Genomic DNA, 16,237 nt, shown 5'->3' with positions numbered 1-16,237 from the left:
AACAACTAATGGTACATGATAAAAATAATAAGAATAATAATAATAACCGCAACAACAATAAAAAGAAAGAAAAAAAAATTAAGAGAAACTTAAAAAAAAAATTAACGAAAGCTCATAATATTTATTATGTGTAATATAATGCAATATGGTTTTTTTACTTTAGGTATATATCTTACATAGTTATTAGACAGTCCATTGTAGTACTATGTGCTACTTGGTTTTGAGTTGGTTGAAACTAAGATTAATGGATTAATAAATGAGCTTAGGTTAAATAGATAGTTTAAATGGCACATCGAATTGCTAGTAACCTACATGTTAGAGGGGGTATAAAAACTAGCATAACACCTCTTTAGTGAGGAACCTCATCGATTTTAAGGTTTTTACGATGGAGAGCACCTAAAGAGCTACTTTCTCAGTGCCTAAGGGAAGATCCATTATTTGGATGGTAGAAATCCGACCTTGCAGTGGTTGAGAAGGAAGTTCATCAACAACTATTCCAATGTATACGTGATCAATAGTGAATAAGTGGCAAAAATAAGCTCCTGGATCTCCTCAAGCTTTATACTATTAAGGTCTTAATGATGTTTATGCTTGAAATTTTCATATAGTAATTGTCTCATCAAGGTTATATATTGAGAATGCATTTGACATGATAATTGTTATTTGTTGAATTGGTTACCTTGATGTTTACTTTGATTACACTAATAGTACAATAAGTTAAGCATAACCAATGCATATAGGAACATTTATTTTCATATGAAGCCAATAGAATTTAACTATTTTTGTTGTCTAGAGGATAAGAAAGTTATTATTGCATTTATATATAGTATAATGCCTCAATAATCCTCATTGCGATAGTAACAAGAGAATTCGAGATATATGACATTAGAAAAACATATGGGAATAGGTATCTTGGGTAGCTTCACATAACCCATAATTACTGCAGTCTGGTTTGTAAAGTACTATTAAAGTCCCTTGTTAAGAGCCAGTGAAGGTCGTGGCTCTATCAGATATGATTCAAGGAATACTAAGATTGTGTTTTGATTGAACATAAGGGAGGATCATACATATCATTAAACATGCAAGTGTTTATAAAAGGGAGTTCATTTATTAGAGCATTAATGAGATCAAGTGTAATAGATAATAGTTAAATAATCAGCAAGTAAAACTGACCATAGACCACCACTACTAGACATAAAATACCACTATTACCATTTGTCAATCAGCAAGTAAAATTCATAATGTCTATCATATTACAAAAATAATATATTCCACCAGCATCCAGCTTTGTTTCAGGAAAAAAGTAAAGAAAAAAAGAAGGGAAAGTTGTTGTTTATGTACAAGGGCCTTAAGGATTTGTGCAGCAAATGGAGGAACTAACCCTCTATAATTGGCAAACATATCTTCATGGTTGTGGAGGAGTCAATGGGTTCTCCTCCAAAGCCTTTAGATGTTGTTGTAGGATAGGATAATTAAATTTAGCTAGAGTAAGATGCAGAGGGTTATGTATTTATGTGGGGGAGGATTTTATTGGTGGCTTTAGATTTAAGAATTTTATGTTTGGGCCTGGAATAGTCCATGAGAGGCAATTAGGCTAATAGTCATAAGTGGATTACTAACATAGAGAGATTTTAAACATAGGTGGACCTTTTTGAGTTGTTCCCTAAAATATTAATGCCTAGGTCTCTTTTACAGCCACGATGGTCAATAAAGCGGATGTAAAGAGCTCTTTAGGTTGAGGAAGAGACTATGGGGCCAAAGTCATATGGGGAGGATTCATAAGGAATAATAGGTCCACGGTTATGGTAAGGGGGGTGGCAAGGAACTAAAAGGTATAGTCAGTGAGGTGGAAATTTTTAAGGTTAAGTTGAACTTACAATAAGAAACCTAAAGATAGTTGACAACTCTTTGTGATTCCCTGAAAATTGTGGGAGTAGATAAAATAGTCAATTGTTTAAGTATGAATGAAGTCTAATATAAATAGGCTACACTAGGTGGTGAAGAGCAAATAGTTCTTGGGCACAAATTATGCATGTAATATAGCTTATAAGGATTGATAGAGAAAAGTGCCAGCCTCCCAAGCTTGAACACTGAACTATGCATGTTATCTGGTTACATCTAAAGACCAAAAAATTTGAGGAATTTGCCTTCACGGGTAATGAGAATAATTAATTTAGTGGAAACATCTCTGAATATCATGATGTAGGTCGCCACATCTGTAGCTAAAGTTCAATAGCTGCTGACATTATATTAAAAATAAGTGTAAATATTTTGTGAAAATATCATGTACATAATAGAATTAGTTATTATCTAGAATTAGTTAATTAGCTATTCTTATTTATCTAATTTTATTGTATCATTGTCAAACTCAAATTCTTGTATTTTTTCTATTAATATCCTCTCAGTAATCAGTGATAATTACCGGACTGACAAGACAAAATTATCATAGTATCAAAGCTACCGTGCGACTCAAAGTGGATCTTTATTTTTTTCATTAAAATTTTTCCACTGTGTGCACGTCTTCTCTGCACCAATGTTTAATTTACTCTATCTTCTTCGTGTTTGCCCAAACGTGTAGCCCGAAGTTGATGCTGCTCTTACATCACACATTTTTTATGTTTACCATCTACATCACCATGCCATGTCTAAAGATGGGGAATCATTAGATGTCGCATAATCTAACCAGGTCGTTTCAGTAGCAGCAAACATCATGCATCTTACCCAGTCTATCCCATCTATTTCTGACCTCACCAGTGAGCAAATACACCAACTGTTTGCCTTGATTGAAACTCACCCCATCCAACCGTCTCTGTAGTAAGTCTGGAGATAATGAGGAATGAAAAGTTGACAGTGGAGTCTCCCATCATATGGCAGGCAATATCTCTTAGCTATATAATGTTCGTGATATTTTTCTATCCTCAATTAGGTTGCCGTATGAGGAATAAACTTCAGCAATTAAGAAGGGCTCAATTATTTTGCAACCTGGATTTATCTTCCTTCATGTTTTATATGTTCCTAACTTGACTGTCAATCTTCCTTCGGTTGGAAAATTAATTTGTGATTCAAACTGTTTGGTGGCATTCATTCATTGTCTTTGTGTCTTATTGAACTGCATCATGAGGAACCTGATTAAATTGGGTGAGCTATGGAATGGGCTCTACCTCTACCAACCTATCACTAGTTTGGTGACATTTGTAGTTCATGGCTAGGATTTTTATGAGTTGTGGCATCATCGAATGGGACATCCCTCCCTTAAACTTTTATCCATGTTTTTTGTTTCTATATCTAAATTAAGTTTACTTACATCTAATAAGGTTTATAATATTTGTTGTCAAGCAAAACAAACTCAAAACAGTTTTTCTATTAGTACTAGTTGTTCTACAAGAATGTTTGAGTTTATTTATTATGATCTTCGAAGTCCATATTTAAATGTGATAAAAGTGAGGCTAGTCTTTTATTATGCAATTTTTACATCATGATTCATACCCAGTTTGATAAAAAGGTGAAATCATTCGTAATGACAACAGGTTGGAATTCAATTTTAATTATATGAAATAATATTATGCTGATCATGGTATTCTCCACCAAACTATCCTTGTTGACACTCCACAATAAAATGATCATGTCGAGTGCAAGCATCAGTATATTCTTGAGGTAACCCAAACCTTACTCTTTCAAGCTTGCCTTCCTATTGAATTTTAGGGTGAATGTATTCTTATCACTGCATATTTGATCAACTGTATCCCTACCTTAGTTTTTAATGTCTTACCCCTCACGAAAAATTATTCTCTTCTCTACTTACTTTATCCCATCTCCGGACTTTTGGTTGCTTATATTACGTTCATCAAAAATCTCGTTTCAAAAATTAATTTACACCTCGAAGTCATTGGCGTATTTTTCTAGGATACGCACACGGGAAAAAGGGCTAGAAATTGATTGATTTAGAAACATATGAAGTCTTTGTGTCTCAGGATGTTGTCTTTGATGAAAATACCTTTTCATACACATCTTCTACTCATCCTACCCAGTCCGTCGCACAACCCAGTGCCCTTCATCACACTATTCTAACTGGAGCTAACTACAACCCAATCAAGCCGACCCAAGCTCTTTGCCAGGGGGAGTGTTGTCCAGTCCAATGCATTCCTCTCAGCCATATTTTCATCTTGCCTCTCAAGATTTTTCCAAACAGTCACCTACAGTATCCCTAGATTCACACCAGCAAGATACCCAACCAGCTCCACCCGAACAGCACGAGTGGCCACTAAGGCATGGCCATAAAGTTCGCCACCCACTGTCTCATCTCCAGGATTATGTTTGTCATACCACATGAGTTGTAGACCCTTTTTTACTCACCCTAATTTAAAGCAATTCCTCAGGTACACAATATCCTCTTATTAATTATGTCTCTTATCACCAATTTTCTTCAAATCATACAAAGTTTCTATCTACTGTGGCTATTGGGGTTGAACTCAAAAATTTCTTTGAGGCCATGAAATATCCTAAATGGTGAGAGGCCATGCGTGCCGAGATTGATGCTCTTCAAAAAATAGGTACATAAATAATTGAGGAACTCTCCCAGGAAAGAAACTAATTGGTTGTAAATGGGTATATAAGATTAAATCACTTCGATGGTTCTGCTGAACGCAACAAATCTTATTTGGTAGTACGAGATGACGATCAGGTTGAAGGCCTGGATTTCAAAGAAATTTTTGCTCTTATAGCAAAATTGGTGAGTGTTCGTGTTTTCTTGGTTGTTCCTGCTATTAAAGGATGAGAACTTTCATCTAATGGATGTCAATAATGTATTCCTGTGCGAGAATCTTCATGAGAAGGTTTACATGCATTTATCTCTTAGGTCTTCTGCTATCACCCAAATAAAGTTTTTTAGTTGCGGAAGTCTCTATATGGGCTTCATTAATCTCCCCATAATTAGTTTGCTAAACTTACTTCTTCTTTTTGCTGCTATGAGTTTCTTCAGTCTATGCAAATCACTCTTTATTTATCTATCGCAATGATGATATTTTCTTAAAAGCTCTTATATTTGTTGATGATCTCATATTGGTAGAGAACAACTCTCAAGCATGTATAACCTTCAGAAAATCTCTTAATGATTTCTTTCAAATCAAGAACCTCGGATATCTCAAATATTTTCTCAGCATTAAGGTGTCCCGTTACTTCACTAGACTTTTCTTATGTCAACGCAAATACATTCTGGATATATTAAAAAAAATGGGTGATGTGAGCAAGGAAAGGGAAAAAAATTTCTTTAAAGAGAGAATCAATTAAGAGAGAACACTTCTTCCTAAACCATGTGATGTCTTAAAAGAAGAGAAAATCAAATATCATTCCTTAAATAACTAAATCCCATGGTTTAAGAAAGATATGAGTGACCTTTTTACTCTTTTAATAGCCAGCCTTAATTAATCATGTTGACTTCCCTTAATTCCTCTATAATTAATTAAAATATTCTTATTTTAAAAGAGAATATCATATCTAGTCTATTCTAATAAAAGTTTTCTTAATTTTTATTATTTTTCATTCAAGATAAAATTTAATTTCCTTATAATTTCTACAATAATTTAGGAGATTTATTTTCTTGTAATACACATTACCTACTCTATAAATAAGTCTTCAATTCTTAGTTGTATTCATTCAAATTTGAAAATTAAAAAATTATGAGTTTTTAGTTTTCAACTTTCTTATTGAGTAGGAATTGATTTAATTTATTAAGGTAAATCCTTGTAGCATTTTATCAATCATTATTGAACTAATTTCATTTATCAATGTTCCATCTTATGTCATTTAATCAATTCAAATCATCATCTCAATTACCTTGGTTGACATTCACGTGTTGAATGCAGATCAAGTAGGGAAGGTTTGTTGAGAGTTTAAATATTCTGAACACTAAAGTATATATGGAGTTTTTGATAACATTAGTTAATCCTAGGTTCTTTATCAGCTGGTCTCCTTGTTGCAAACCAATCACTACACCCATGGAGTAAAATCATTCCTTAACTCTAACATATGGGCCTCTTTTAGCTGACCTCGACCAATATTGCTGCCTCTTTGGTTGCTTAGTATATCTGACAATCATGCGCCCCTACATATGTTATTCCATGCACATTTTGTCATAATTTCTTCATGAACTGCACCAAACACATATGGATGCAGCTTTAGGACACCAATAGTTTTATACATTATTGAGCAAGTTGGCGTCTGGAATCCTAACACTCCAACTTGAGGGGGAGTATTAAGGATAAGTGTAAATATTTTATGAAAATATCATGTATATAATAAAATTAGTCATTATCTAGAATTAGTTAGTTAGTGATTCTTATCTAGCTGATATCTTTATTGTATCATTGTCAAACTTAAACTCTTATCTTCTGATTATTAATAGCCTCTCAGTAATTAATGATAATCATCATATTGACAACCCAAAATTATCACATTAGAAGATTATTTGTTGTTCCTCTCTCATAAGAATGATTAAGAGGAAACTTGGTTAAGGAAAAATGTGATATTAAGCTCAATTTTTTTAGCTTCATAGAGTCTACCCATTTCCTAGTTTCATATAACAATAACTTCCTCCAAAGTCGATAGTTGCCATATGTTCAATAAAATTAGGTCAATAGTTTAAGAGATCGAGTTCTATGGGAGATAAATTTTTCAATTAGATGTCGATCCATTTGCTGCTTTTTGTGTTATCTTTTATGGTTAAGCCAACTTCATTACAGAATAATGGACTATTTTTGTAACACTCGGGTACCAAAATTTAGCCTAGGATAACTTATTATATATGGAATAATAAATTAAAATAATTTTAATTTTAATTTTTTAAGAAAATTGGGATGCATTTGTAAATATTTTCAAAAAATAGGGTTAAAGTATAAATAAGAGAGAACCTATTTGAAATGAAATCTGAAAAATTATGGTAAAAACAAAATTAATAAAATTTTGGCCACGTTGACTGCCACATCAGCAGCGCGGTTGATCTCTGTGCGCCGCGTGGCAGACACACCTCCACGCGGACAATCAGCGTGCCAGCAGATCCAACGGCCCAGATCACATCCCGCATGGCATGCACGGACAACAAAGATCCGTTTTCTCTTCAAGCGTGATCGAACGGATGGATTTGATCAGATCATGCTGTCCAGACTAATTTTTCAAATAAGAGCGATCCAACGGCTGAGGATCGACCACATCTCCTCGAACGGACGACCCAGATTTCATGAAGAGGGGTATTTAAACTCCCCTTCACAGGAAACCCTAACCCTAGCCACCAGAGAGAAGATCAGAGAAGAAGAAGAGGGGCGGCCAAAAATTGAACCAGTCGTCGGATAAGAAAACTGGCCATCATCGTCGCCACACCAGAGCCACCACCGATGCTAAAAAGGTTTCCTTTCGTTTGAAATTAAATTTTGAATCTCCCCACACCCATACCGGAGCTAAAAGGCCAAAGAGTGAGCCAAGAAATACGAGCGAATCTCGACCGAGCCGTCACGGCCATGACCCAAAATCTCCTCTGATGAGCCCCTTCCTATTTCTCTCATTTTTTTGACCTTCATGTTTCTCGTCTCATTCTGTTGCAGGTTAGCCGAAGGGAAGCCCTAACAACAAGAAAGGAACGGTAGAGCTGCTGCACCGAAAAAATCCTCTACTGATAAGGTCTTGATTCTTTTCTTTTTCGACCAACAGAGGCTCCCTAACCCTGGTTTTGTAGGTTTTCATGCATTGTCGTGGGTGGCAGAGCCAATGCCAAAGCTCGGTGGCGCCGTTATACCGAAACCCTAAACTGACCGAAAAAAAATTTAAAAATGCTCATTTAGGTCTTTTCGGGGTATTTTGGAATATATAAAGCGTATTTTTGATTTTCGAATAAAAAATCCATGAAAACTGAGAACCGCTAGGATGTGCAATGAAAAAGACGATGTTTTGAACACTGATCCGGGATAAGAATCTCTTACCCTTTTCTGCCATTACGGTAAATTAAAGTTTAATAATTAATAACGGTGTGTTTTGTAAAAATTAAAAATTGCTAAATTAATTACATGTAACCAGTGGAATCAGAACTGGTCAGTGTATATTTGCCCTACCTATGTTGTATATTTATACTTATACTACCTAAATTGCTATTATTTATTGATTTAAATTATTTTCTCGTTCATTGATTGTTTTGTTGATTATTCTCACCTATTGACTAATTCGAAGCAAATATCCTAATCAGGTTTTCTTGATTTTTATACTGTCTATTTGCATGACTTACTATTGATATGTAAATATAAAATGTTGGTATGTAATGGATGATTGGTTAACGATGTAGATATATATATGAAAGGTTTATCGGGTACCCTGACGAAGGGTGTACGGACCTGGTGCATAGGAAAAACCCTACCATGGACATTATCTAAATTAAACGAGGCTGAAAAATTCCGTACCGAAAAGGGTTGGGATGTATAGTTCACTCTCATACCGGACAGGGTATTGAAGCGGTGGTATCTTTGATGCCCATTGTCAAACGAAATATGGGGATGGCTAGTTAAATGATAAATTAGATATTGGGTCCATGCATATCAGAGATCCCTATGGACCCCAGAGGTAGTGGTAAACGGGTAAGAAAGTAAGTTTACTGTTATCATTTATTTAAATGTGTAATAAAGTGTTATCCTATGTATTATCTTCATATGTCGATTTTGCAAACTCATAAGGGTAAGTATGAAAATAATGACTTTTATGTTAAATGAATTTATTTAAAAAAAGATAATGGCTCCATTAGTTGTTTTACAATTTTTACCAACATTTGGTTTTTCGTATCAGTGTTAAGCATGATATTCTTATTATAATAGTGTAGTTCATCCCTCTTATTTAACAATTTTATATCAAGAAAACTAAGATTCAGATCCTGAACAGTAAAAAAGTTGCAAATAAAAGCTACCCCCGCATCCCATCAGAGTTTCCCGACAGAGGTTAACTCTATAGGATTTTAGTGCATTTTCTTTTATTTATTTATTCTATTATTGAAACTTCCTTAAAGAGATATTCTCGTACCCCTATTGGATATCCTGATTTATTATGTAAGGAATGTAAACTCAAAACTCTTAATTGCTTTCGTCATTATAATATATATTCATTTTCTAAGGTTTTGGGCCTTTACAGTTGATATCAGAGTTGCATTCCTCGGAACCATTCCTTGCACAAAGATTAAAATCATTCAATATACATGACACTTAACCCTTTCATATGAAATGCAGGTATAAAAATATGAGGAGAGGAAGACCCCACTAAACAAGGCAGTCTGGGATGGGTCGCTTCGAGAGGATGTCGATCGGCTCTTCGAGATACTAGAGAGACTTATCTATACTCAGCAGGCTCGGAAAGAGAGGAGGGAGCTGCCTGAGCATCCATCACTGCCACAGTATGAGCCACCCCTACAATGAGAAGATCCAATGCCATCCCGGTACAACTCTGCTCCTCCATCGTATCATCTGACACCGCCACAGTATAATCCGGTGCCCCCATCATACAACCAGGTGCCGCAACAGGGCCACCCAACCACTTCCTAGCATAGTCTAGTCCCTTTTCAATAGGACCCAGTTCTGCCCGTGATGGACTCAAGCTACATTAAGAAGTACAAAAGACTTAACCCATCTACTTTTGTAGGGGCATCTACTTTCAGAGATGCCGAATATTGGTTAATATAGACAAAAAAGGCATTTGTATTTCTTAGGGTGGTTCCCAAACAAAAGATCATACTTGCTACCTACATGCTCATGGGTGAGGCAGGTTATTGGTGGCAGTTGAAGCAAGTGACCCTATCCATTTCGGTCAGTTAGGAACAGTTCCCAGTAGCTTTCAATGTAGAGTATCTCCTAGAGCATCTTCGACATTTGAAGGAGATGAAGTTTGCATATCTAATCCATGGTGAGATGACAATGTCTGAGTATGTCCAAAAATTTTTAGAGTTGGTCCGATATTCTCCTGAGAGCATAATGGACGAATACAAAAAGGCAAGAAAGTTTAAGTGAGGCCTCTATCTTGAGATCAAACAACAACTATATGTATTCGAGCTCAGCACCTACTCAATAGTTCTAGCCAAGGCATAACTGATAGAGAGAAACCTTCGCATCTTTCCTCCAGTAGTGGGCAATTTCAGACCCTCGGTTCCACACTACAGGCCAGCACCTACTGTACCGATTTAGCAGAATAAGAGACTTAGGCCTACAACTCAAGCTTTTTCTCAGTTCCCAACAACAAGATACAACATGACTTGTCAGCATTGTGGTAAAGATCATGGGGACCAACTCTACTATCACCTTAACAATACCTGCCGCACATGTGGAAGTGTCCAGCACTACGTGATAAAGTGCCCGCGAAATCAGAATCAGGCTAGATCTCCAATTCAAGGCAGAATCTACACCCTCACCCAATAAGATGCTTAAGCCAACCTAGACATGGTATAGGGCAAGCCTAAGAAATTTGCATTCAAAAGATTTCTATGGTCGAAAATTTTCAGATGTATTTCCTGATGAATTAGCCGGACTGCCGGCGAATATGAAAGTTGAATTTACCATAGATCTTCAGTATGGCACCCAGCCCATTTCAGTTGCCCTTTACCGTATGAGTCATGTTGAGATGGAAGAACTGAAAAACCAGATCAAGCAATTGTAGGATAGCGAGTTCATCCGATATAATATATTTAGTTGGGGTACCAGAGTCATATTTGTAAGAAAAAGGGATGGGTCCTTGAGGTTACGTATTGACTACAGGGGGTTGAACAAGATCATAATCAAGAACAAGTACCATCTCCCAAAGATCGATGATCTTTTCAAGCAATTACAGGGTGCTTAGGGTTTCTCCAAGATTGACTTGTGTTCAGATTACCATCAGGTAAAAATCATAGCAGAGAACATCTTAAGACGACCTTTAAAACCCAGTATGGACACTATGAGTTCATGTTCATACCATTTGGGTTAACCAATGCACCAGCCATTTTTATGGACTTGATGAATAAGGTTTTCAGGTAGTTCTTAAATCAGTTCATTATAATATTTATTGATGATATCCTGATCTATTCAAAAAACAGAGAGGAATACGCTCAGCACTTGACTCCAGTTTTACAGGTTCTCTGAGAAAAGAAGCTATATACAAAATTGAGCATGTGTGGATTTTAACTTGAGCAGACTATCTTCCTAAGGCACATAATATCAAAGGATGGGGTGTCAGTGAATCTCGAGAAGGTTGAGACAGTAATTAGTTAGGAGAAATTGACTTCAGTTAAAGAGATTCATAGCTTTTTAGGGATGACAGATTATTACCGTAAGTTTATGGAATGGTTTTCAAGCCTAACCGCCCACTTGACCCAGTTTACGAAGAAGAACATCAAGTTTGAGCAAAATAATGACTATAAAATGAGCTTTACAGAACTTAAGAAGTAATTGACTACCGCGTTAGTTTTAACTCTACCGAATAGGACAGGTTGATACACAATGTACAATAATGTTTCCTACTTAGGGTTGGGCTGTATTCTAATACAGCACGAAAAAGTCATAGTTTATGGGTGCAGAAAGTTGAAAAGTCATGAAAAGAATTACCCCACCCATGACTTAGAACTTGCTATTATTATCAACGCCTTGAAGACGTTGCACCACTACTTGTATGGGAAGAATTTTGAGATTTATATAGACCATAAGAGCTTGAAGTATATATTCACTTAGAAGGATCTCAACATGCATCAGAGGCGTTGGATAGAGCTCCTCAAAGACTACGATTGTAAGATTTTATATCACCCAAGCAATGACAATGTGGTAGCCAACGCACTCAGCAGAAAAAGTACGGGTATGTTAGCTCACGTATTAGTTTTTGAATGTAGGGTAATAAAGGCTATGCAACAGATACAGGTTCACGATTTGAAAAGGGCCACATGCTTGGCCCATTTAGTTGTTCAACCTAAATTGATTCAAGGGATAAAAAAAGCCTAACTGATTGATGCTACTCTAGTAGCTCTTGGAAAAGATACAGAACAAGGTGTAAATCGAGAATTTTGAGTCTCTACTAATAGGTTGCTCAGGTTTCAGGACAGAGTGTGTGTTCCAAATGACAGTGAAATAAAAAGGGGATATCAAGACAAAGTTTTACAGTTTAAAGTTTATTGTACATCCTGGAAGTACTAAGATGTATCAAAGCATGCGACTCCGATTCTGGTAGAATAGTATGAGAAGAAAAATTTTCGATTTTGTCTGCAAGTGTCTTGTATGTCAGTAGGTTAAGGCAGATCATCAATGTTCAAGTAGACTACTTCAGCCGTTTCCAATACTGGAATGGAAATTGGAATATATCACTATGAATTTTGTAACATGATTACGTAAGGTACTCTCAGGGCATGATGCAATCTAGATAATTGTTGACCGACTCACCAAATCCTCTCACTTCTTGGTTATCAAAATGACCAACCCCTTAGACAAGCTAGTAAGAATCTATATCCGGGAGATAGTCAGACCACATGGAGTTCCAGTGACAGTGGTATTAGACAAGGACCCTAAGTTCACCTCTCGGTTTTGATCAAGTTTTCAGCAAGTAATGGGAACAAAATTGTCCCTCAGCAAAACATTTCACCCTCAAACAGATGGACAATCAGAACGAACTATTTGCACACTGGAGGATATGCTCAAGGCCTGTATTCTAAATTTCGAAGGGCATTGCAACGATCACTTACCCCTGATAGAGTATGCCTACAATAATAATTATCAAGCAAGTATCAACATGACTCCATTCAAGACATTATACGACCGACCCAGTAGATCGTCGATCTGTTGGGAAGAGGTTGGTGATAGAAAATTGATTAACCCAGACCTTATAGATGAGACCACAATGAAGATAATTAAAATTAAGAATAACATCCAAGCAGTCCAGAGTAGTCAGAAGAGTTATGCAGACACTCGTATGAGAGATTTGGAATTTGAGAAGGGTGATCGAGTGTTCCTTAAGGCCATCCCTTTTAAGGATATCAGCAGGTTTGGAAAGAGGAGAAAGTTAAACCCCCGATTAATTAGACTGTTTGAGATCCTGGACAGGATTGGTACATTTACTTACAGACTAATACTACCTCCAGAGCTATCTGAAGTCCATAATATATTCCATGCGTCTATGATACGCAAGTACAATCCAAACCCCTCACATATCTTGTCTCATGAGCCACTTTCACTTTAGGAGGATCTATCCTATGAGGAAGTACCAGTAACTGTTTTCGAGTGGAAGAGCAGAGTGCTTCACAACAGAGAAATTTTATTCGTCAAGATCTTATGACAGAATCACTTGAACGATGAGGACACTTGAGAGTTAAAATCAGACTTCAGGATCCAGTAACCCAACTGTTTGACAAGTGAGAAAGTGACAAATTTGAGAGACCAAATTTTTTTCTTAAAGGGGGAGAATTGTAACACTCAGACCCCAAAATTTGGCCCGAAATAATTTAATATATATGGAATAATATATTAAAATAATTTTAATTTTAATTTTTTAAGAAAATTAGGATTTGGGATGCATTTAAAAATATTTTCAAAAATCAAGACTAAAGTATAGATAAAGGAGGACCTAGTTGAAAAGAAATCTGAAAAATTGGAGCGAAAACAAAATTAATAAAATTTTGCCCACATGGACTACCATGTCATCGATGTGGTTGGTCTCCGCGCGCCGCATGGCAGACACATAAACACGCGTCCATGTGAGAGGCCACGCACGCGATTTGCGTGCCAGCAGATCCAACGACCCAGATCGCATTTTGTGCACACGGATGACCCAGATCCGATTTCTCTTTAGGCGCGATCGAACGGCTGGATTTGAACAAATCGTGCAGCACATATTAATTTTTCAAATAAGAGCGATCAAATAGTTGAGGATGGGTCACGTCTCCTCGAACGGACGATCTAGATTTAATGAAGATGAGTATTTAAACTCCCCTTCATAAGAAACCCTAACCCTAGCTGCCAAAGAGAAGATCAGAGAAGAAACAGTGGGGTGGCTGAAAATCGAATCAGTCGCCAGAAAAGAAGACTAGCCACTGTCGCCGCTGCACCAAAGCCACCACCAATGCTGAAAAGGTAAAAATAATTTCTCTTTTTGTTCGAAATTGAATTTTGAACGTCCCCACACCCATATCGGAGCCAAAAGCCAAAAGATGAGCCAAAAAATGCGAGCAGAACTCGACCGAGCCATTGCGACCGCAACCTAAAATGTCCTCCAATGAGCTCCTTCCTGTTTTCCGTTTCTCTCATTTTTTTGACCTTCGTGTTCCTTGTATCATTCTATTGCGGGTTAACTGAAGGGAAGCCCCGACCGTAAGAAAGGAACGATGGAGCTGCCGCACCAGAAAATTCCTCTACTGGTTAGGGTTTCGGTTCTTCCCTTTTCAAACCAAAAAAGGCTCCCTAATCCTATTTTTTACAGGTTTTGCATGCAAAACCGGCCAAAACTGGCTAAAAACGGCTAGGCCGAGAGAAAATGTCATCGTGGGCGGCGGAGCCTACACCGGAGCTCAATGGCACTGCAGTGCCGGAACCCTAAACTGGCCAGAAAAATTTAAAAGTGCTCATTTTGGCCTTTTTGGGGTATTTTAAAATACGTAACATGTGTTTTTAATTTTTGCAGAAAAAACTCAGGAAACTTGAAGACTGCTAGGAAGCGCATTGAAAAAAACGATATTTTGAATACCGATCTAATGTAAGAATCCCTCACTCTTTTCTCCTATTGCAGTAAATTAAATTTTAATAATTAATAATAGTGTGTTTATAAAAATTAAAATTTTTAACTTAATTACAAGTCATCAATGGAGTCAGAATCGGTTAGTGTATATTTGTCCTAGTTGTGTTGTCTATTTATTCCTATACTACCTAAATTGCTATTATTTATTGATTTAAATTACTTTCTCGTTCATTGATTACTTGGCTGATTATTCTCACCTATTGACTTATTCGAAACAAATGTTCTAATCATGTTTTTTTTTTATTTTTTATGTTGTTTATTTGCATAACTTACTATTGATCTGTAAATATGAAATGTTGGTATGTAATTGGTGATTGATTAATAATGTGGATATATGTATGAAGGTTTATTGAGTACCTTGGAGAACAGTGTACAGACCAAGTGCATAGAAAAAACTCTACTGTGGACATTATCTTAGTCGAACAGAGCTAAGAAATTCCATACCAGAAGAGGTTAAGAGGTATAGTTCACCATCATACCGGACATGGTATTGAGGCGGTGGTATGTTTGACACCAATTATCGAATGGGATATGAGAACAGTCAATTAAATGATAAATTGGATATTGGATCCACGCGTATGGGGGATCCTTATGGACCCCCAAAGGTATTGGTAAGCGAGTAAGAAGGCAAGTTTACTGTTATCGTTCATTTAAATGTATAATAAAATGTTATCCTGGGTATTGTCTTCATTGATCGGTTTTGGAAACTCATATGGGTAAGTATGAAAAATACAATTTTTATGCTAAATGAATTTATTTAAAAAGAGATAATGAATCAATTGGTTGTTTTACGATTTTTACCAATATTTAATTTTCTGTATCGGTGTTAAGCTTGATATTCTTATTGAGTTAGTGTAGTTCATCCCTCTTATTTAACCATTTCATATTTTCGGAAGACGAAAATCCAAATCCTAAATTGTAAGAAGGTTGCGAATAAAAGCTGTCTCCTGCATCCTATTAGAGTTGACCAGCGGAGGTTAACTTTATAAGATTTTAGTGTATTTTTTTATTTATTTATTATGTTATTGAGACTTTCTTAAATGGACATTCTCGTAATCCTATTGGGCATCCCGATTCATTATGTAATGAATGTAAATCCTAAACTCTTAATTTTTTCCGCTATTATAGTATATATTTATTTTGTTTAAGGTTCTGGGTCTTTAAAAGTTTGTTATATGATTAGGTCCATACTAGCTTTTACAACTTCATTATATATATAAGGAAAAAAAAAAGAATATAGGTAAGAAAAACACACTAAAGGACAATCAATTTTAATTAAATAGATTAAATCTTGACTGAATTGATTATTTTTTCAATCTGTAAATGTATTTGATTCGACAAATACCAAAAACAATGATAAACCACTAATTAGTTAGTGTGTTTTAATTGTATGTATGAATTTATACAATTGTTTTTAATACACATGTTTTAATAATTTTTTTTAATAAAAATAGTAAATTTCCTTAATATTATTTAATAA

General features: G+C 35.9%; 1 protein-coding gene and 1 long non-coding RNA gene across 5 annotated transcripts in view; one reads left to right on the top strand and one right to left on the bottom strand.

The window, feature by feature from the left end:
- LOC110815600 (GABA transporter 1-like) overlaps positions 1-16,237 on the bottom strand; it is a 52,301-nt gene that overhangs the window by 34,017 nt on the left and 2,047 nt on the right. The gene's annotated exons all lie outside the window — the stretch shown is intronic.
- LOC148268761 (uncharacterized) lies at positions 3,563-16,001 on the top strand. The gene is made up of 4 exons (XR_015816988.1): positions 3,563-4,376; positions 9,252-9,457; positions 14,644-14,715; positions 15,102-16,001. It is a non-coding gene; the product is annotated as an uncharacterized LOC148268761 (long non-coding RNA).

This window comes from Carica papaya, chromosome 2, assembly GCF_054855325.1.
Source record: "Carica papaya isolate Zhongbai chromosome 2, ASM5485532v1, whole genome shotgun sequence".
Classification (NCBI taxonomy): domain Eukaryota; kingdom Viridiplantae; phylum Streptophyta; class Magnoliopsida; order Brassicales; family Caricaceae; genus Carica; species Carica papaya.
This window is presented reverse-complemented; position numbering and strand designations above follow the sequence as displayed.